Source organism: Rhipicephalus sanguineus, chromosome 11, assembly GCF_013339695.2.
Source record: "Rhipicephalus sanguineus isolate Rsan-2018 chromosome 11, BIME_Rsan_1.4, whole genome shotgun sequence".
Classification (NCBI taxonomy): domain Eukaryota; kingdom Metazoa; phylum Arthropoda; class Arachnida; order Ixodida; family Ixodidae; genus Rhipicephalus; species Rhipicephalus sanguineus.
The window spans coordinates 100,665,977-100,688,233 of NC_051186.1; positions in this window are offsets into that span (position 1 = coordinate 100,665,977).

The following is a 22,257-nucleotide window of genomic DNA, read 5'->3' on the forward strand; positions in this document are numbered from 1 at the left end:
TTGCTCTGTCTACATGCGGGTCTTGCGTCAAAAGACGTGAAAGAAAAAAAGAGACGAACTAGGTAGGAAAGTATTTTAGTCTTTTTTTTTGCGAGCAGGCTGCACGTTTGGAACGCCAGCGCTTCCTTGCCCGTGAACGCCAACGACGCCGAATGGCTAATTCCTCTGACCGAGGCAGCGAAGCGACAGCGAAAGCCAGCGTCGGGAGTTAGACATGTTCGCTCGGGTGTACGGAAGAGTGAAGCGGAGGGGAAACGTCCGCGTCGAGAGTTAGACACACACTGGCTCCCAGCCGCGAACAGTAGAACAGTAGAAGCACAGTAGAAATGTGACCACAGAACAGAAAAAAAAATCGCAAAACAAACAAGATAACTACATGAAAATAACAGAAAAAAAAAAGATATGAAATGTCACATGGTCACACGAAAAGAACAGACAAGAGTATAAAAGAGAAGATAAACCCAAGAACAAATTACAAAACAACAGAAAAGAGCTAATCACGACAAAATAAACATAAATCAAACACAGCCGAACCAATGCTCCGCAGTTCGTAGAGCTTTCATTTGAGGTAGAACTGGCTTTGTTTGTACTGGCTTTATTTGTACATGGCACTTCGCATGCTATCAGCCAGCATATCTGCAACACCTATTACAATGAAATCTCGCATAGGTCACGTGTGCTGTTTTGGGAAAATAAAAAAAAAGTCACAGTTTCGCCGCAACGGCGAAGCAATGAATGCGGTAGCAACAAATTGGAATGTGACACAAAGAACGGAAAGTAGCTCGAGATTTCCAGCGCGTCACTCAAGAGCAAAGGACGCACGTAAAGAACACACACAGGACGAGCGCGAACTATCGAGTGTCGCAGCTCGACACTTAAAGCGCTCTATTCAAACATAACGAAGGATGCACGAAACGAACGCACAGGTATACACAGGAAGAGAGTGAACTAACAACTGTCACAGTTGTTATTTCTCTCTGTTTGAACAGCGCGCTCCTTTCGCAAACGCGACCGCTGCAGCGAGCGAAGTGACCTTCATGCGCTCTGAAACTTCAGCGCGGATATCGCGGTGAAAGCTCAAGACATACAAAACAGCCCCCTCACGAGATAAGCGCCTGCGCAGGCGACCGCGCCCTGTAGGGCCACGTGCACCTCGCGTGTCAGGAGGCGCGCGTGCATCGCAACGAGCGGAGCGACGACCTTTAAAGCGCGCCCCTCGCGCCCCTCGCGTCTTTCGCACCATCTCGCTTGTGACCAAGAAAGCACGTTGAAGTAAATGGTGTTTATAAATAGCTCCCTGTTAGCACGCTGAAAGACGTACTCTTCGTGGCCTAGCTGTTTAACGCCGCGCGCTGCGGAGTGAGATGTCACCCATTCGATCCCGCGCTAAAGAAAGCTTGTATCAATTATTTTTCTTTGTGGCTTTTATATATATTTTTTAAAAGCCGAAGAGAAGAATATTTCAGAAAAGAAATGTTCCGAACATGCACATATACAGGACATGACGGCGAAGGCGACGATAAAAGCCAGCCGAGAGTGTCCATAAAATTTTTATCGCAATCACAGTGAATTAAATGTGCGTGATGTTCCGATTAGCCACTTCTCGGTATTTCCAGCAGCAAGATATGCAACTCTGATGGGTTGTGGCGGAGGGTTTGGTCAAACAGTGCCGTGAACGTAATCAATGCTTTGTGCGTTCAGGCGATAGCGTTAAAGAGCTCGTTTCGCACCAATTCCGAGTAGGCTTCGGTGTCGGTGTAGCCAGCGGCGTCGTTGGTTGTCAGCGAAAAATGAGCGTTGATGCAAATGAGATAGATGCAAATAAACAGACAAACGAAGTGTTCGGTTTCAATGAAAATCGAACCCAGGCCTTGTGCATGGCGAGCAGATGTTCTGCCACAGAGCAACGCCAGGAGTTTAAACTGCTTCGAATAAAAATAAAGAACCTATACGAACGTCATGCTGTGGGAGGAGTTTCCTTAACGCATGTAACGCTGCGTGGCAGAAGCGTAGGATTGCACCAGGCGTGCAAACATGTGATTTGCTCAAAGAGTGGGTGATTCAAAGCGGCGCCCCTCTTTCGAAGCACTCATGTATAATCATCATTACCAGCGACAGCATCAACAATGTTGCAGCTGCGCAGGTGCGCATCGCAACTTACGGACGCGTACTCGGTACTTTTTCAATTCGCAAAAGGAAGAATTCTGGCGTTGTTTGAACCTTGCCACCCTTCTTGCAGTAGGCGTTCCAGGATAGCTTGAAACAGCATTTTTTGAGCGTACAGACGTTCCTTTCCTAACGCCACAGTTGATGCCTCCTCAAAGCGAAGCCAGACTCTAGATTGGGAACACGATGCGCACGGGGCCTGATTACGCTATCGTGTTCTACTCTGAAGGCGAAGCTCAAGCGTCCTCCATTTTTGTATTCGTGTTTTCATTTGTAATCTAATTAGTCGTACTAACTTAATCAGATGTTTCGCCATGTCCGACTTGGCACAAAATAGTTATGCAGTTAAAAAAACATTATATTCGTGTTTGGCAATAGATTGCACTAATATATAATCTTGCCCGCGCAAATCAATTCCTCCTGCATAGACAGTCAATATTGTGCATTTTAGAAGCGTACTGATGGGTGCTATTTCAACAGAGAAAGAGCACCCATCAATGATCTACTGAAATGCAGCCCCACTTCTCTTCGAGCTGTGACATATGGCAGCTGCCTTGATCTGGCTTTCGTTTCCAACTCGTTCGCCAGATGTGTTAAGTAGTTTTCGGTTATTGAGACACACGGGAGTGACCATATTCCCACTTATCTTCGCATCAAAGGGATGTCCAAATCTGGTCCAGAGAAGACCGTTCGCAGAATTGACTGCACCACTTTTAAGTCTGACATGGAGGATGCTTGCCAAGCGGATCTAAGCACTGGGCAAGTAATCAAGTGCACAATGCAAGATGCCACGCGTGCGATACCGATTACGTCCAGGCGGAACGATTTTGATGCCGAATTGGAAGGACTGTAAGTGCTTCGCCGCCGTGCTGAACGCAGATACCAGCGCTGAAAGTTCATTCACGACCTTAAAACAGGCAAAATAATGCAAAAGAAGATTCAGCGTCGTATGGGCAATTTAGCCTGTGAACGTTTGATAAGGTTTTGTCAGACACTAGACCCCCGCAAGCCCCTATCTGCCCATCTGGAGAAAGGTGCGTGGTCTGCGCTGCATTCCCGAACAGCGTTTTCGATTCAATGCACTAGCGCTCTTCCAAAAGCGGCGAGACATTGATGTCGCAGACGACTTTTGCGTGAGGATAGCGGACCAAGTGGTTCGTCCAGATGCTCTGGCCGGAAGTGGCGTCCCTCATTCCTGTAACGGCCGCATGGACCTTCCTTTTACAATGCAGGAGCTTGAGGCGGCACTAGCCCAATGCAGGCGTTCTTCACCACTGGGACGAGATGGTATATCATATCGAGCCCTGTGCAATCAGGGTCAGACTGTGCCGGGAAAAGCTGCTGCGTCTGTACAACGCATCCTGGCAAGCGGGAAGTGTTCCTGACGCATGGAAGACAAGTCGTATGGTACCACTTCTGAAGCAAGGCAAGCCCCCAGTTGAACTTGCCTTATACAGCTCTAGCGTACTGGCCAGCTGCGTGGAAAATATAATGGAACGAATGATCCTTAGCCGCCTCGAGTGGCATCTTGAACATTACAAGCTTTATCCAAACTCCATGGCTGGATTTGGACGTGATCTGTCATCTATTCATGTCATTGATGTCGTTACATATGTCCAACAGCAGAAATCACGCAAGCGTTTGTCTGCAGCCTTGTACTTAGATGTAAAAGACGCATGCGATAACTGCTACACGAGGCCATTCTCGATGCCCTTGAGATGATTGGCCTGGGTGGTCGAGTTTCTCGATTGATTGCTAGCTACCTGACAGCAAGATCTTTATACATAAGACGGGAAATACCTCACGTCGCCTTACCAGTGCACGACCTCTGTTCCAACTCATTGGAAGTCGCTGCTGTGCAAGTGTACCTGGGAAACCGAAAACTGAGCGTGATATCGGTGTACATAAGCCCACGAAAGAAGGTCTCCATGGAGGCTTTTCTAAAAGACCTTTGCGCTCGATGTCCCGCTCCTCGAATATTCTGTGGTGATTTTAACGCGCATCATACGCTCTGGGGAGATAAGAGTGTATATAAGCAGCTGCGGATGCTGCTGACTTATGTGTGGCGAACGATGGGAAACCTACATTTCTTAGGCCACCAGATTCATGGAGTGCGATAGACCTTGTACTTCACTCCACGGACCTTCTGGTATCATCGACCACGGCTCCAGACAGGATGGATAGCGACCATTTCCCCATCTTCACCAATATCCTGGGATTTCGGACTGCTGGTCGACAATTCTGCAATGTGACTCGCTGGGACACCTACAGAGAAGCGTTGGAGGAATCCACTGGTGAGCTGTTTGCAGATATGTTACAAAGCAAGCGAGTGGCAACTTCGTTGCTGAAACTGCCCGATCATTTCCCTGCTCCTGACTTGAAGTTAAAGAACCTCTGCGCAGCACGTAGTCGAGCGGAGCGGAAACTCATGAGAAAAAAAGGAAATCCGTCTGCGAAAACTGAATATAACAAGACAAACGCTGCGATCCGTCGCCACACAAAAATATTAAGACGAATTCAATGGGCCGCTTTCTGTGAGAGTTTACCGACGTTTACACCCTTGACAAGGATATGGGTAGTAATAAACAGTCTTTCTGGGAAGATCCGCTCACACAGGCCATTCGAAGCACTCGCTTTGAAACAAGGGAAAGATTTGCAAACCCTTGCTGAGGATTTCGCAGACGCATACACAACTGGCAGATCAGCAGGAGCGGTGACTCCTCTGTCACCTCATGGACTCCACACGATGGATACGCCATTCACCTTTCGAGAGCTGGATATGGCACTTAGCAAATTAAGAAGACGCTGTGCAGTGGGTCCCGATTTGATCAGCAACCAGATGCTGACAAATCTGCCATATGAGCTAAAAAAGGCCCTTTTGGACATATTTAATCACGTCTGGAGCACGGGAGAGATCCCAATTGTTTGGAAGACAGCATGGGTGGTGCCAGTCCTTAAGCCCGCAAAGGATCCTGCGAGCCTCGCATCATATCGACCGGTATCACTTACATCATGTGTATCTACGTTTATGGAAATATTGATATGTACAAGATTAACTTGGTACCTTGAGCAAGGAAGACGATGGCCATCGTGTATGACGGGATTTCGCCCACGACTGAGTGACCAGGACAGTGTTTTGGACCTATTAAGCCACATCGAGCACTACCATGTCAGCGGCCTCTCGACACTCGCGGTCTTCATGGACGTTGCCAAGGCTTATGATTGTGTGCTTCAGGCAGGCATCGTCAACGGGCTACAAGCCATGGGTGTGTCGGGAGATGCTCTTCGGTTCGTACATGAATTTCTCAGAGACCTCTATGTCCGGGTTAAGCTTGGAAATGTAACGAGCGAAGAGCGACACGTTTCCCTCGGCGTCCCACAAGGAAGTGTTCTATTTCCGTTGCTTTTTAAGGCTGCCATGGCCAGCCTTCCTGACACTCTGCACTTAGCTCTGAAAGCAGTTCAAATATCAATCTACGCCGATGACATCTGCATTTGGATCTCAGGGTACCATAAGAAACGTTTGGCCCGGATAGCACAGGGCGCCATTTCAATCATTGAACGCCACTTGTCGACACTTGGTCTGTCTTTATCAGCCGAAAAATCGACCTTCATGCTCTTCCCGGGAGTGAGACGGAAGTCAACACGTCTGTCGCTGAATATTCGAGGCCACCCAATTCGTTTTGCAACAAGTGTCTGTTTCCTAGGCGTTACCATCGACAACAAGCTACTATGGCGACGTGCGGTTGATGGTATAGTCACTGCATCAGTGCAAACGATCAACGCTCTGCGTCGCATGGCAGGGGTACGTTGTGACAACAATCCTATGTCCATGCTTAAATTGAACGCTGCGCTCATAACAAGCCGCATTCTTTATCAGCTGTCGCTGATATCACCATCACCAAGCCAGTTCGAACGCTTCCGCTCGGCGATGGGAGTTCCTCAGGCGGCTTCAATCAAGGTCACCAATAAAGCAGTCTCTTCCGCTCCGCCTTTTGGCGTCCCAGGCCTTATTGACGCAGCTGTCAAGACTGGGAGAGTCCTTCGCAGGCACGGCGCTTCTCCGGCGGCTCAGAGCAAGAACTGGCTCACATTTCAACGCGGCGCTGAACACATTTCGATATTTAGGCTTGAAATTGCCTAAACGGCGCCCTATGGACCCGCCATGGTCTTTTGTGGATGTTGCCTGTAACTTCAGCGTACCCAAGCTATCAGCGAAACGCACCATTCCAGCCGCGGAAGCAAAGTTTCTTGTGCTGGACAACTTGAGTACCATGTACCACGGCCACATACAAGTGTACACCGACGGATCAGTGTGCACACAAACGGATAGCTGCGCAGTGGCTTTCTGTATACCCTGCCTTGGCGTGTCATGGGCGGGCCGCCTGGATCGTGTGGTTTCGTCCACAACGGTAGAAAGCGCTGCAATCACCACGGCTTTGCGAAAATTGCGATCCTTTTCTGCACGAGATGTTGTAGTGCTGACGGACTCAGAGTCGGCGCTACAAAGACTGCATCGTGGCCTACCTCAAGAAGAATTCACCAGTCAATCTCTGGCGCTCATCAAACACCTTATTGGCAAGAGCTTTAATATAAAGTTTCAGTGGATACCATCCCACGTTGGCATTGAAGGCAATGAAAAGGCTGATGTCCTTGCATGCGAAGCGCGGACATCTGTTCTAAAAGTAAGAACTCCTAAAACTTACCAGAACAACAAAGATGCGATACGCAATCATTTCAAGGCGATCTACAAGTTTCCACACCAAGCATGTGTAATCACCGGACTTTCTCGTGAACAAGCGACGCTGTTATACCGCATAAGAACCGGCTCCGCATACACCCCGGCGTGGTCATTCAAGACTGGGCGTTACGCTTCCCCGTTTTGTGCCTTCTGCGGTGACATCGGGGACGTTGAACATTTTATTTGGCTTTGGCCGCAGTTCGATGTGGAAAGAGCAGCGATGATCCGCAGCTTGCAAAAAGGTTGTCATAGGCACCGGACATTTGAAGACGTCATTTTTCCTGAATGGCCCGTGGCCACGAGGAGCAGCGTGCAACGAATTTCGTTGGTTTTCCTGCGAGACACTGGGCTGTTCGGCACTTGGTGACATACCCCTACAATTCAGGAGATGCTCAGGCGGAACAATTGCCGGCCATGCAGGCCAGGCTAACCCCGCCTGCTGCAACATCACCACCACCACCACCACCTTCTTTGCATCAACCGACGTCGGCCTAACCACACGACGGTATACCTTCCGGGGCGTTCCTCAAGGCGGAGTACTAAGTCCTACTCTATTCAATCTCGCTCTCATTAAACTTACCGACTGCCTGCCATGTACGATCGAGATATCTATATACGCATACGACATATGTGTCTGGACATCAGCCGTCACACGCCTGCAGATACGAGCGAGGTTTCAAGAAGCTGTAAATTGATAGCGAGCTATCTCGGAAAGCAAGGCCTTGAAATATCCCTGAAAAATTGCCAGGCCTGCGCGGAAGGCGCAGCACAGTCACAGCGAAAGCTGGAAGAGCGGAATTTCTAGAGCCCGTTGTAAACTCTCTTGGGGCTACTAATACAAGTACACTAGCAAGGTACCCACTACGCGATAAATCACAATATTTGTGAAATTGGGAAGCACCTACAACGCCATTATTCCTCATTGTGCGCAGGAGCGAGGTTCCAGCTACACATATGTAAGGCATTATGTGCACTTTGTTTACGTGACGACTGATGACGATGAAGAATGGTGGCTCAGCCCTTTGTAATGGGTTGCAAGCTTTAAACGGCTCACCAGTTACGTAATTCGCATTGGGTGACGCCCGGTCGCTATTTAACTCTCCCACCATGCAATATAACATACATTGACGTGAGAAAGAGAGACAGAGAGAGGGGGGAAGAACTTTATTGAGACCCTGAGGAAATGGATGATGGGCTCATGGGCTTCCTTGGCAACCAATGCAAGTGCACTTGCGAGGAACCCACTACGCTATAAATCATAATTTCTGTGAAGTGGGGAAGCAGCCACTATGCCATTTTTCGTCATTCAACGGAGAGCCGTGGTACCCGCTAAAAACATGTAAGGCATTATGCGCACTTTGTTGGTGTTGTGCCTGATGACGATGAAGAATTATTGCAGAGCCCGTTGTAGTGGGTTGGAAGCATCCAACAGCCCGCTCGTTGTGCAATTCGCATTGCGTGACGCCTGGTTACAAAATTCGCGTTGTGTGGTGCGTGGTTTTTTATTTCATTCTTCTACCACACTAAATTACATATGTTAATGTGGTTCCTTCTGGACATGAAGCCGGTATAGCTTCGTTTTGCAAGGCAGTTTCATGCACCGGCGTGGCTCTGAGGTACAACACTGGGCTCCCACACAGAGGCCCCAGGTTCGAACCCCGTTCTATCCTGGAAATTTTTTCTTATTTCGTTTTTTTTTCTTATTTCGAGCGATAGTGGTTACGGACACCGGCAGCGGCGGCGGCGGCGGCGGCGGACAACTACGCCACCAAAAACGGCCGTTGAAATGGTCTCATAACAGCTTTCGCTGTAAAACTGTGCATTAGTGGCCTTCACAGGTAAACCAATGACGCACTGTGCCGTTTCTTTTGAAGGGCGTACCATTTATTATGCCAGAAACCACAAATTTCTGGGTGTACACCTAGATAAAGACCTTCTTTGGAGCATGTGTCTTACGTGAAACAGTGCCTCGCAGCAATCTCACAGCTATTCGAGTTTCTTGGTGCAAAAACCTGGGGGGATTTTGGCAGACGCAATGCTGGAACTGTAAAGATCACTGTTTCTCGGTATTTTAGATATTGTCTGTCTGTACTGGCTAATAGATGCAAGACATGTACTCACACTCTGCAGGCTGTACAAGCTCAAGCTCTCAGAGTTTGCCTTGGCTTGCCGAAATGCGCGTCGACTGAAGCAACCACTTCCATCGCATGGGATCAGCCTATGCAAACGCACATTGCGGTGGAAGCATCGAGAGCCCATATGAGGCGTTGTTCCCGGGCCCATTGCCACCACCTTGCAACATTGCCTACGGAAAGACCACGGGCATCGTATTGTGCAACGATTGCAAACCATTCTGCCCACCTTCCGTCAGGCTTCAGCCCCGCATCTAACACCGCCATACCTCCTTGGTGCTTCATTCGACCTGAAGTGCCCCTTAGTGTACCGGGAATCAGAAAAAAAATCTGAGCTCTCATCACCAGTTCTGAAACAGCTATATCTGATTCTTTTGCACTAGACGTACGCTCATCACGTGCATGTTTACAATCATGGGTCAGCTACCCTCGAGTGTTCGTGCGGAGCAGTGGTCGTCCCAGTGAAAGCTGTTACCACCAGTTTCAAAACAGACCACCTAACGACATCGACGGCAGCAGAACTTGCCGCTCTTCGCGCTGTACTTTGTGTAGTCAACCGCGAACAGCCTCAGCTATGGTCAACCTTCAGCGATTCGAACGCAGCTCTACAATCTTTGCTATCAGCCCTTCGGCACGGACCATACGAGCAGTTGGTCTTCGAGGTTAGGTATCTCCTTCATACTTCGTTATAGAAAGGACACCACGTGACATTTCAGGGGCTGCCAAGTTTCTGCGGCGCGATAGGCAATGAACACGCCTACAATACTGCTCGATCAGCTCTTCAAGCTGACAGGCTCGAGGATACCCCTATCAAGGACCGATGCTGCTAGCCATCTTCGAGTGGCCGCACAAGAAATCACTTCCTCCACTTGCAATACAGCAAGCAGACTGTACAACCGCCACCGCCACTGCCCGACCACTTTACCTCTTCAGACACCTACGGGACTACGCCGAAATGATGCGCCTCTGCTTTGCCGTTTATGGCTAAGAGTGGCTTTCACGAAGTCATTCTCATTTCGAATCGAAATGGCTGAGAACCCATTTTCTGACAAGTGTGGTAGCGAGGAGACCCTACAGCACATCTTCTGCGTCTGTGCTCGCTACAATGCGCAGAGAAAATCACTTGCAGTCGCTCTTGGTCTCATAGATCCCAGAACGATGACGGCAGAAACCACCCTGGAATGTCGTCCTGAGAGGTCATCGCGGGTGAAGGCGACGAAGGCAGTGCTCTACTTTTTGAAGACATCAGACTTGCACCGGCGGTTATAGAATGACGGCGTTGTCATTAATGTGAAATATGTGTGACTTTGTGCGTGCTTGCTCTCCTTCTCTCTCTTTCTCTATGTCTATATCTCCCCCATCCCTTCCCCCAGTGTAGGGTAGCATACCGGTCCTTCTAGACTGGTTAACATCCCTGCCTTTCCTTTCTCTCCTTTTCCTTCCTTCCTTCAACAGAGAAGAAAAAGAAGTTGGAAAAAATGATGACGAGATTAATCTAAAACAAGATAAAATGTGCAGGTAGATAAGGGCAGGTACTACAAATTCAGGGTTTGTCGTGCCGAGCGACTTGATTTTTCTCGAACATCAATAGTAAGCTTGTTGAGAAAAGGATTCCGCTTGAGATATTTAAATATTTAGAGTGATCATTGGGGATTTCCGGTTCTGTCTGACAAAGAGTGCTACTTCATTGGAAGCGTTATACGTAATGACTTTCGCTGCCGCAGCCTCATATGCGAGCATGCTGAATTTCGCGTATAAATTTTTTGCAGAGTGCGACAGAAGGCAAGGCTCATGTGCTTACTCTTTAGGTAGGTGCTTATTTTAGTATTGTTATGATTCATAGTTCCTTGAAAATAATCTACTTTTGAGCCTGATCATGCAGTGTGGAATGGCAATTTTCAGCGAATACAGTTGAAATCAAGCGAAGACACTTAAGTGGTGATTTCGTTGAAAATAATTTGTAGCGGCATATGGTATGTTCAAATTAACAAATATTCGGCAGCAATACATTACACTTTAATAAATGTACAGCAGGAATTGTGCAGTTGTAGGCTTTTGTTACGCCAGTATTAAAGGGACACTAAAGTGAAACAATAACTCGGTTTAGATTGAGAAATAGTACTCTGAGAACTGTAATGCCGTTGCTTTCCCCATCGTACGTTTATTAATAGAGGAGAAAATCAAGGTCAAAGCTTCATTTTTAAGTTTCCCGCGAAGTCTTCGTGCTCGACGTCACCAATTTCAAAGTGTATTTTTCGTAGTCTGGCGACATTGGCTCAGTGAAATTTCCTGAATCTACGTATACTGTGTCTATGGCCCCCTCAGATGACTATTTGCTTCAGTTTTCCGGATTTGGAACCACGTAGGGTCTAGAATAGACCGGCAAAATCTATGAAGTCACGGCGTTTGGTACGAGGGTTTCAAGGTGGCATCGCTACTGTCATTATTTTTTGCGCATTTTCTCGCTTACCAAGGATCTTCTCACGGCAAGCGTGGTGATATTGGAAGAGTGAAAGTGTAGTTTACTAATGTGAGAAAAATCATTTTTCTCTTTAGTGCCACTTTACCATATAGGGCGCAAACTTGAGAAACAAGAAAGGAAAAAGAACACCCCAGACGATCTTAGGAACCACACAGCGTGCGATTGAAGGAAACATGATAAGCGTAACATTAGGAGATATAGGGACAGCAAAGTGGATTATAGAACAAGCAGGGTTAAATTGTGTAGTCGTTAACAAGAACAGAAAAGAATGAACCTGGACGAGTGAGGTAATAAGAGCGTCGGAAGGGATATTTCGAGATGGAAAGAGCGGGCGAGAACGGCAGATTAGGTCACCAAAGTGCTCACCAAAGTGGTCACCAAAGTCACCAAAGGTCACCAATTTGCAGGCATAAAATGGAATCAGCTCGCCCAGAACAGGTGGGTTTGCATATCCCTAGGAAAGGCCTTCGACCTGCTGTCGATCTACTATAAGCGGATTATGATTATGATGAAACAAAACGAAAATATTCTTGTATACTAGCATACGAGTATTTTGTGAATCTTGCTCATACAGAGCATGTGTTCGACCTGCTTTCTTGGTGTTGCTAGCGGTCGTACGGTGAGTTTGTGTATCTTGGAAAGATTTTTGACAGCTCACGAAAAAAAGTTACATTGACTTAGTGAGTGCTGCAAAAAGAGAGCGGCACCGTATCAAAATGCACGGAACGAAAACTTGTACTGATAGATTGTGTTGACAATGTCGGCAGAAGGACTTGTTCTATCAAAACAAGTATCAAATGTTGTAGTCATACTTTAATTTCTGAGTCATTGAGGTATTAACTTGTTTACATAACTTATTTTCTTTGTTTTTATTGAAGCGTGCAGCTGCAACCAAAGACTTCGCTTTGGACAACGGTATCAAAACATGTTCTATTACAATGCCAGGAATGACCAGTCTCTACCAGGTGGATATAGCGGCAACTGCAACGGATTTAGGAGTATGCCTGTGTGCCTGGTGAGATGCTGACGTGCGGGGTACTAAGGGCCAAACAACGAAACGTTCCTTTCCTTTGACCGCGTCCTCACCTTACGTGAGGCCTCCTTACAGCCAAGTACCGACGGAGGAAGCAAGCGTACTCTGAAAGCTCCCTTCACCCGTCCTCGCGGGAGGAATGGTTGCCGCGCTCCTGCGTTCGAGATTATCGAATATAAGCTTTGCTCACAAGCGTTTATTCTGTAAAAAAAAAAGTTGGACCACCACATCACTTCCAAATTGAAGTGTTAATATAGAGACGCGTGTACGCTTTCTTCCAACTGCGATTACTAAATGTGAAAAGCCACCGTAGTCGAGCGCAAAACGTGGTGCGTTCTAGCAACAATGAGCCCGCCTCTTTAAACGCTGTCAGTCTAAAACGCGCTTCACCGTGCACGCACGCTCGCGTCCCCCCCAGAGGTGGGGTGGTAGGGTTGCCTCGGAAAAAAGCATCACGTGGGCTAGCTCATCACGTGGGCTAGCTGTTAGGTGAAGCGCTCGTTCAGGGCCAGGAGCGGGCCTAAGGGCGCACGAAGGTAGCCCCAAAGCAACCTTAAGCTGAGGAAGTGCCAAGGAAGCCTTCACCGAGGGCTCCTCAGTGAGGAAGCTTTCAGAATGACATAAGGCGGCCTCACCAAAATGAAGGCTTCCTTACTGAGGAAAGGAACGTTTCGTTGTTTGGCCCTAAGTGAGTACCTTCACACTTAGAGAAACACACGCAGTAATAAATTTGTTCCTTGTGAATGCAAGTTTGTGGCAGCCTTTACTTTGTGTGGTGGAGAAGAGCTGAAAAGAATTACTGTAACACTGATGCTGGGCACTCGATGAAATGGGGGCGTAGTATGGCTGTAAGTGAAAATGTAGTGTACCCTGCGTACCACACGCTAGAACGTATGCAGCTGATGTTTTGGGTGTACGGAAAATCAACATCGAGACACCAGACACACAGAACGCACATATATCCACTAGTCATTTAGAAAACTTCTTGATAAGAGTACCCGCACGACTTCACAATGAATCTCGATTTGACGTGTGCAAAAGGTCACCGAAAACGCAAGGTGCTTGCAAGGTGCTTTAAAGATTTTTAAAAGCGGGACTGTTTAGCTTAGTGAGCACCGAGAGAAACGAAACATTATTATGTGTTCTTGCTGGAGTCAAGGGAGGTGGGGGCCGGGAGACTAACCCTACCAGAGATTAACCCTACCGGTACAAAATCGTTAGGAAGCCCTAAAAGATCAGTTTTAAAGATGATATTGAAGAGCGGGACGACGTTCGGAAACTAGAGAAATGAAGGGATGAGCTGGACAACTATGTTCACTCTGCAGAGGTCCACAAAGCCGTCCAAAATTTGCTCCAGAGGTGGAAGTCTAAGAAGAATGACTGCCGATGCCTTCACAATTCACAAGGGAGACGTGCTCCCCTGCGGCTAGCGCAAGCAGTGCAAGAAAGTTTAGCGCGGGAAGATATGTGATGCAACAGGGCATTGCGTGCTTAAAGCCGAAATCTCTAGATAATTTGAATTTCGCACAATAACACGTGAAGAGATAAACTGTAAACTATGCCACATGAAATCTATGGGCTGTATATACAGCGGTGGTGTGATATATGAAAAGAATGCTATAGCAAATGGTTTTTTTTTTAATTCCTTTCGGTTGTTATACATATTTCGAAAAGTACACGTGGTGCACTCAGTTCGTTATAATGTTTATCTAGTTTAGTCGATTTACAACAGAGGCGATCATCTTGAATTTGGATTTCTTGCTCCATTTCGCTTGCTGTGACAAGGTGCTACTAGGCTGAAGACAGGTGCTACATATCCAGAGGGTGCACGATGACTTTGTTGGAAGAGCATGCTTTAAATTTTAATACAGCGCGCAATGAAAACAGAAACAGAACAGATGGTTCTGTTCTTTGCCGCCTCTGTTTTTATCGCACTCCCTATTGAAACTGCACTCGCTCTGGAAAGCACTTTCATTATTACATCAGCTACAAAACGCTCTGGATGATTCCCAGTTTATTTGTAGAAAAAATGGGTACAGCATAAGGCTGCCGAACAAACGTTCATCGTACCCAGTATGCCCGCTAAACTGTTTACACCACGAGGCCCTTTTGTACAAGGAATCAGCGTAGGGTAAAGTATAATTGTTAGCGAAGCATGCACCAAAAAGCCTAGCAATTAGCTATTCAAAACGCCTTGCTGCCGATCCCATGTTCCCGCAACACCACCTACAATATTGGCTCGAGCCCCTCTCGGCCAGATCTGTGGTCGGGCTGGGCCAGGCCGGGTAGGTGAAATTTTCTCTCGGGTATGGGCCGGGCCCGGGCCTCACTTTGAGTCACCGGGCCGGGTCCGGGCAGGTAAACTTGAACGAGTGTCGGACCCTGGGCCGGGCCTGGGCCGAGAATCGTGGCCCGTGCAGTGCTCTAATAGTATCCAAAGCAAAGGGCAGGCAGAGGGAAGAAGTGCAAACACTCAGTGTTCCATTCAGTATACTAACATCGTTTCCTAAAATTCCAGTTGCGCAATATCTGCAAAATGCCTCTTTGTGAGTTGCTAAATTGTGCGCGCCTGAATCCCAATATACAGAAGCTGTACGTTACATGTGTTGCAAGAATTTTGCCTTGAATTTGGATAGCAAGACCCGGCTTTTGTGTAGGGACATGGTGGGAAATATACTATAAAGGAAAGTCAAACAATGAAATAGCAATATGATGCCACCAGCTACGATGTTTATCCGGTCTTGGAGACGTTAGGTCAGTGAAGCTGGGGGGTTTTGTTTTTATGTAAACAAGATAAAGCTCATTGATTTATGTAATATAGAAAGGCACCGTTTCTTAATAGGATAATAACCACTGTTGCAAAGCATGTCAATTCACAGTTGTAACAACACTGTTTGTAGAGAGAAAAATGTAAATCCAAAGGTACTTAAAATGTGTTCATGTCGACATGCTTCGAACAAAATACAGAGTCGCTCGTTTTATTGTGATTTTTCTAATGGAATGTCCGCTAGCTGAATCACTACACTGGATAATGGGCCCATACTTAACATGTGAAATGGTCTATGAAGACCAATATTCTGTTCACTCATTTTCTAAATTTTTAGGCAATGTGACAATATATTTTAGAGAAGCTTAATATACACTTAATGTTTTGACTACATGCTTTCGCTATATGCACGTTTAGTGTACGCAGGAAGACTAACAAAAAGAAAAAAAAATGTCCTTGTGAATAACTCTGCGATTCCGACCTTTCATGTTAGTGAAGGTGGGCTGACTTAGAAAGCGTATATACGTGCAATTGTACGCTGAAAAAGCTAAGACAATTTATATCTGTACGCGGATCTCATCTGGTTTCCCATTGTCGGTAACTGATCATAGCACTCTATAAGAGATATGCATGCTGTGCAACTTGCGTATTAAAGCTTCGCTGAAGGTTATAAAATGCTTTGAAGGCTTTATGTGCATAGCGACTCCATTTCACATAAAAATGTACATACAGTACGCACATGTTTCTATAAAATTATTTCTGCTTACTACAAAATATTTGTCATTGATGTAAAGAATTCAATGTGGCACTTTATTGGACGGCGTAAGTACTGTACTATATATTCACAGACATACACAAAGAGAATTTTTGGGCAGCGAATTCACAATACTAAGCCTTAAATCTCAGGTCATTATCATAGGAAACTTGAAAGAGACAGCTGAAACTCTATAGTAGCATTTGAACGTACAATTTAGCTTTCTCTCATCAGGATTCTTTTAATTAACACGAATTTGTAACCACATTTTGGATGAGACAGCTCTTGAAACGCCATGGCGAAACGAAAAACCTAGCGTTTCCACAACATGGGACTAATTGTTGCAAATTCATTGTGAACGAATTGAAAACTGTATAATGTAAAAGAAGCCTTCTCGAAATCCGTGTTCCCTGGAATTATTATTTTGTAATTGTGAACGTCGTGCCTTCGTTTCGGCATGATCGGCTTCGATATGTCCACTAAAATTCAATAATGAATGTCACAAATTAAGTGCTATTTTCGTGATTTCTAAAACGTCAGTATGTTATATTTTCTGGCGGGCTAAAATTTTACAGTATTAATACCTCCCCTATTTCCGCCTGCACTTTGGCCAAGCTACTTTTTCTTCGTCGTAGAGTTTGTGGGTGATGACTAGGTGCCTGACCGTCATAGGTCTTTTGTACAAAAATGTGTTTATTCTAAATAAAGATAGCGTGCATAGATCACCAGCTACGGTGAACTGGCAGCAGATGTAGCAGTTTCGCACAAAAAATGTTTCGAAAACCTTTAGCGTAAATGTGTGTCGCTGCGTTGACCAAAACGGACACGTTTACCTAGAAATGTCGCGAGCGCTTCCACACACATACAGCTATGACACGTAACTAAAGTTTGAAACATTCTCGCGCGAACATAGCCACCACCATTTGGAACTTTGCATCACCTCCCATTCCCCTTAAACTAGGCCCTTTGCTGTGCGTCGAAGCACTGCTCCTATTCCGGCGCAGGATCACCGTGTGTCGGCGCTTGTCATCAAAGCACATGTATCCGCAGTCTCTTACATCGCAAAAAACAGCCGACGGCGAATTTTCCCTTTGATGAGGCATCTAACGCTTTCCCTTTAATAGAAACTGCTCTTCGTAGGGTGAAATATTTTCTTTATGTTAAACAAGGCCTGCTGTGCCATGTATAACAAGTCTGGTGAAACAAAACAGCACATTTGGGCGAGGACGAAAACTGCGTTGCGAAAGACGACCCATTCGCCTCGTCGGGTCAGTAAACTTTGCTGAAGCCTTAACGTTTTTAGGTACGAGATTCGCCCGTACAGTCCGGTGTTGCTGACGTATCGCTGTCCTAGTTTTCGTTATTGGATGTTCAATTATGCAGTATGCATACGCAGGAAAAGCTGTCTAAAACGCGATACGATCTATTATTACAACTGTATGACTGGTTAGATTTATCCATCGGAGGTGCAACTCGAAATAACTGTTGCAAATGCTGTCGTGATGATGCTCGCGAAAGCCTTGCCACCGTATGCTTGACAATAGAAACAATGTTACAGCAATGATCCACGTTGTGATTGATTTGACTGCTTGCACGCCTATTTTTGCGTGCTTTGTTTCAAGTTCTTCATCACTGTCTTTTATATATTTTATAAGTTACGTTTTATATCTTATATAGTATACATCGTTGCTGCCATGACGGCGTATCATCGCCTTCTACTATACATCCACATTATGTCTTGTCGCGTACTTGATGTACTTTTATGTAGCCTCAAGATCGCAGCCCACAGTGTTGCGATTTTTAACAGCGAAGGTGTTAAGGCTGGCAGTAAGACGTCCGCTAACAAAACCCCCAGCTGTACCGTTGCCATAGCAACCGCCACAGCTACGTGCAACCTGTGCTAAATATAGACAAGCCGCCGCCGGGCCGACGAACAGCCGCCATCGAGTTTCCCGCCAGCCGATAATTCTGTGGCGGAAGGACGGAAACGGGTCGAACTGGGTGAAAAAGAAACACAACAAGACGAACTGCTTGAAGCCTTTATTGACGACGACGATCTACCTGAGGAGTTCTCATTATTTAGCTATGCATTTGAGGCATCTCATGAAGAAGCACACATTGCAATATAAGTCAAAGTTCAAATAAAATGGAAGGAGTTCTGCAGAGCTCTAATGACATACATCGAGAGCAACGAGCGGGTAAATGGAACATATCTAGCCCGGCTGCTAGCAAGGAACTGGGGTACAAAACACTTTGGTGGTTGTGGGTCCCCGAGTCCCTGAGAGTCCATGGTACTGAGCTAGGCGCGCTAGGATGTCTGGTGTTTTAAAGACGATAGTCTTTCTTGGGGAACTTAAACGCAGAAATTTTGGTCTGTCTTTCTGTCTGTCTGTCTTTCTGTTTGTCGGCACGTCCCTCGATTCAGCCACTCGGCCAAAGTTGAACCACTTGCCCAAGGGCCCGCCGTCTTGAACTAGTACGGCTGTTCATACTTGTGAACGTTGTCGATCAAAAAGTAAATATCATGCATATCTGAGGTGCAACATCACTAGGTAAGTATTAGGAGGCGTGTTCCTTTAATAGAAAATGCATACATACGTAATTTTAAGGACCCTAGTTTCTTAAGCTGCGCTGAAAATGCATAAGAATGGAAGCTTGAGCGAGTTGGTATGCGTTCATCTTTGTTGAAACAGCGCTCACTAGACGACGACGAAGTAAAAGAAGGCACAGGACAGGCGCTGCCTGTCCTGTGCCTTCTTTTACTTCGTCGTCGTCTAGTGAGCGCTGTTTCAACAAAGCTGAAAATGCGACTGCGCTGAAATTTGCCTTCCTCCGTGCCCTTCGCACGAGCTCATTGTTGTGTTTCGGTTTCGGTTCTGTATTGCACTGTACGAATGCCATGGGTTGGTGTTGAAAAACTTTAGTTTTGAGAAGGCCAAGAAGGTGAAAAAAAAATATTTAAAAAATGTAAAAGCAGCGTTGTGGGCGGCCTTCAGGCTGCCGGTTGTGGGCGCCGCTCTGGCGTTCCTGTTTTACCCAGGCGACGTGTAAATAAAAAAACGCCAGGCCTGCGCGGAAAGCGCAGCACAGTCACAGCGAAAGCTGGAAGAGCGGCATTTCTAGAGCCCGTTATAAACTCTCCTGTGGCTACTAATACAGGTACATTAGCAACGTACCCACTACGCAACAAAGTGTAATTTTTGGGAAGTTGGGAAGCACCCAGCACGACATTATTTGTTGTTCTGCGGAGAAGCGAGGTACCATATGTAAGCGATTATGTGCAGTTTGTTGATGCGGCGGTTGATGACGATGAATAATTGTGGTTGCGCCCTTTGTAATGGGTTGGAAGCTTTAAACGACCCACTAGTTACGTAATGCATATTGTGTGACGCCCGGTCGTTATTTAACTGTCCCACCACGCTTTATAACACACTTTAACCAGAGAAACGTAGAGAGAGAGAGAGAGAGAGAGAGAGAGAGAATTGACTTTATTGAGACCCTGAGGAAATGGATCATGGGAGCCTTATGGGCTTCCTTGGCAACCAACAGAATTGCACTTGCGAGGAACCCACTACGCTATAAATCATTGTAATTTTTGAGAAGTAGGGCAGTAGGCGCTGTGCCATTTTTCGTCATTCTACAGACAGCCGTGGTAACTGCTAAACGCATGTAAGGCATTATGCGCACTTTGTTGATGCTGTGCGCGATGACGATAAAGAATTATAGGAGAGCTCTTTGTAATGGGTTGGAAGCATTCAACAACCTACTCGTTGCGCAATTCGCATTGTGTGACGCCTGGTTACAGAATTCGCGTTGTGCGACGCTTGGTGCTTATTCTACTCTTTTACCACGCTATATTGCATATGCTAATGTGGTTCCTTCCCGACATGAAGCCTGTATAGGACCTTTTTGCAAAGCAGTTTCAAGCACCGGCATGGCTCAGAGGTTGAATACTGGGCTCCCACGCAGAGGGCCCAGGTTCGAACCTCGTTCCATCCTGGAAATTTTTTCTTATTTAGTTTTTTTTCTTATTTCGAGCGATACTGGTTACGGACACCGGCGGCGGCGGCGGCGGCGGTGGCGGACAACTACGGCACCAAAAACGGCCGGTGAAATGATCTCATAACAGCTTTCGCTCTAAAAGAGTGTGTGGAGAGTACTCGTTGAGTGCGGACGTTTCTCTGCTTCAGCGCTTCGCGCCAAACCGCGTTTTCGGGCTGGCTGCCGTCCCCGCCGGTCGCGTTGGTCACCGCCGGTCTTCGCCTGCTGCTGCGCCGGGACTACCAGCACGCAACACAGCACTCATGTTTCCCGACGTATTGCCAGATGGCGTCCATATCTCACACAGCGCCTCTTCTATCGTCTTTACACGACATTTGCAGCGAAGCACGCTGATACGCGGCCAATTTTTTGTTCGCTCCTCTGCCACTAACTTGCAGTACAGAAAGTTCATTTAAATGTAAACATTTCGACAGAAATCTGTCTGGCTGGGTGGAATAATTAGAAGGTTAATATGGCTCCAGCCAAGTTTAAGAGAGCCCGACGTTTCGGGACCGACTCGGTCCCTTCCTCAGGGGTGACTGGTTTGGTCACGGAAGCTTCTCCCCGACTTGTTCCACCGCGACTCCGGATTTCCCTTTCCCTCACGTTTTTGGAGGCCGTGAACGTAAACCGAGGGCATTGTTCCCAGGGACCGGTTCACATTTGCCGGCGTGTTTTGAATGTGCCACGACTCGAGCAAGAGCCTCCTTCCCAGATTCTTTTCTGTTTCCAGAACAGAAGCGCCGTCGAAGTCAATCTTATGGTCGTGCTTTTCACAGTGCTCTGCAAGAGCGCTGCGTTGCATTTCCATCTTCCTGACGTCGTTCTTATGTTGGCGTAATCTTTCTGGGAAGCACTTGCTCTCGCCTATGTAGCTAGCTGGGCATTGTGAACACGGCACCCTGTAAACTACGCCCTGGTGTTGTTCCCTCGGGGGTCGATCCTTCGGCCGCGGTAGCAGGCGGGTGAGCGTCGACGCTGGCTTGTGTATCACCGTGACCCCCTCTTTTCTGAGAATCCTGGCGAGCTCTTCGCTGATGCCCGGCACATATGGTATGACAACGCGCTGGGCTGGCTTCTTGGATTCCGTTGTGGCCGGTGGGGTGGCCGGGGAGGGGGGAGGGGGGTCGCGTAGCGTGTCTTTCGGCACACGGCGCGACACTCGGCGAATGAAAGCTTTGGTGTATCCGTTCTTTAGCAGCTCGGCGACGACCTTCTCTTCTTCTCTCTTTCTCTCCCCCTCCGACGTGCAGATTGTTCTTGCACGTGAAAGGAGCGCCGAAACTACCGAAGCTTTGTGGGCAGTCGGATGACAGGACGTGAAATGCAAATACCTGCCGGTGTGCGTTGGCTTTCTGTACACCGAAAAGGTCATGCGCTCGCCCTGCCGCCCGACTGCCACATCGAGAAACGGAAGCGTCCCGTCTCGCTCTCGCTCCACCGTGAACTGTATCGCCTGGTCGACGGAATTCAGATGTTGGAGGAAGCTGTTTACGGCTGACTTCTTTATGACGCAGAAGCAGTCATCCACGTACCTCACAAACACGTGCAAGAACAATCTGCACGTCGGAGGGGGAGAGAAAGAGAGAAGAAGAGAAGGTCGTCGCCGAGCTGCTAAAGAACGGATACACCAAAGCTTTCATTCGCCGAGTGTCGCGCCGTGTGCCGAAAGACACGCTACGCGACCCCCCTCCCCCCTCCCCGGCCACCCCACCGGCCACAACGGAATCCAAGAAGCCAGCCCAGCGCGTTGTCATACCATATGTGCCGGGCATCAGCGAAGAGCTCGCCAGGATTCTCAGAAAAGAGGGGGTCACGGTGATACACAAGCCAGCGTCGACGCTCACCCGCCTGCTACCGCGGCCGAAGGATCGACCCCCGAGGGAACAACACCAGGGCGTAGTTTACAGGGTGCCGTGTTCACAATGCCCAGCTAGCTACATAGGCGAGAGCAAGTGCTTCCCAGAAAGATTACGCCAACATAAGAACGACGTCAGGAAGATGGAAATGCAACGCAGCGCTCTTGCAGAGCACTGTGAAAAGCACGACCATAAGATTGACTTCGACGGCGCTTCTGTTCTGGAAACAGAAAAGAATCTGGGAAGGAGGCTCTTGCTCGAGTCGTGGCACATTCAAAACAC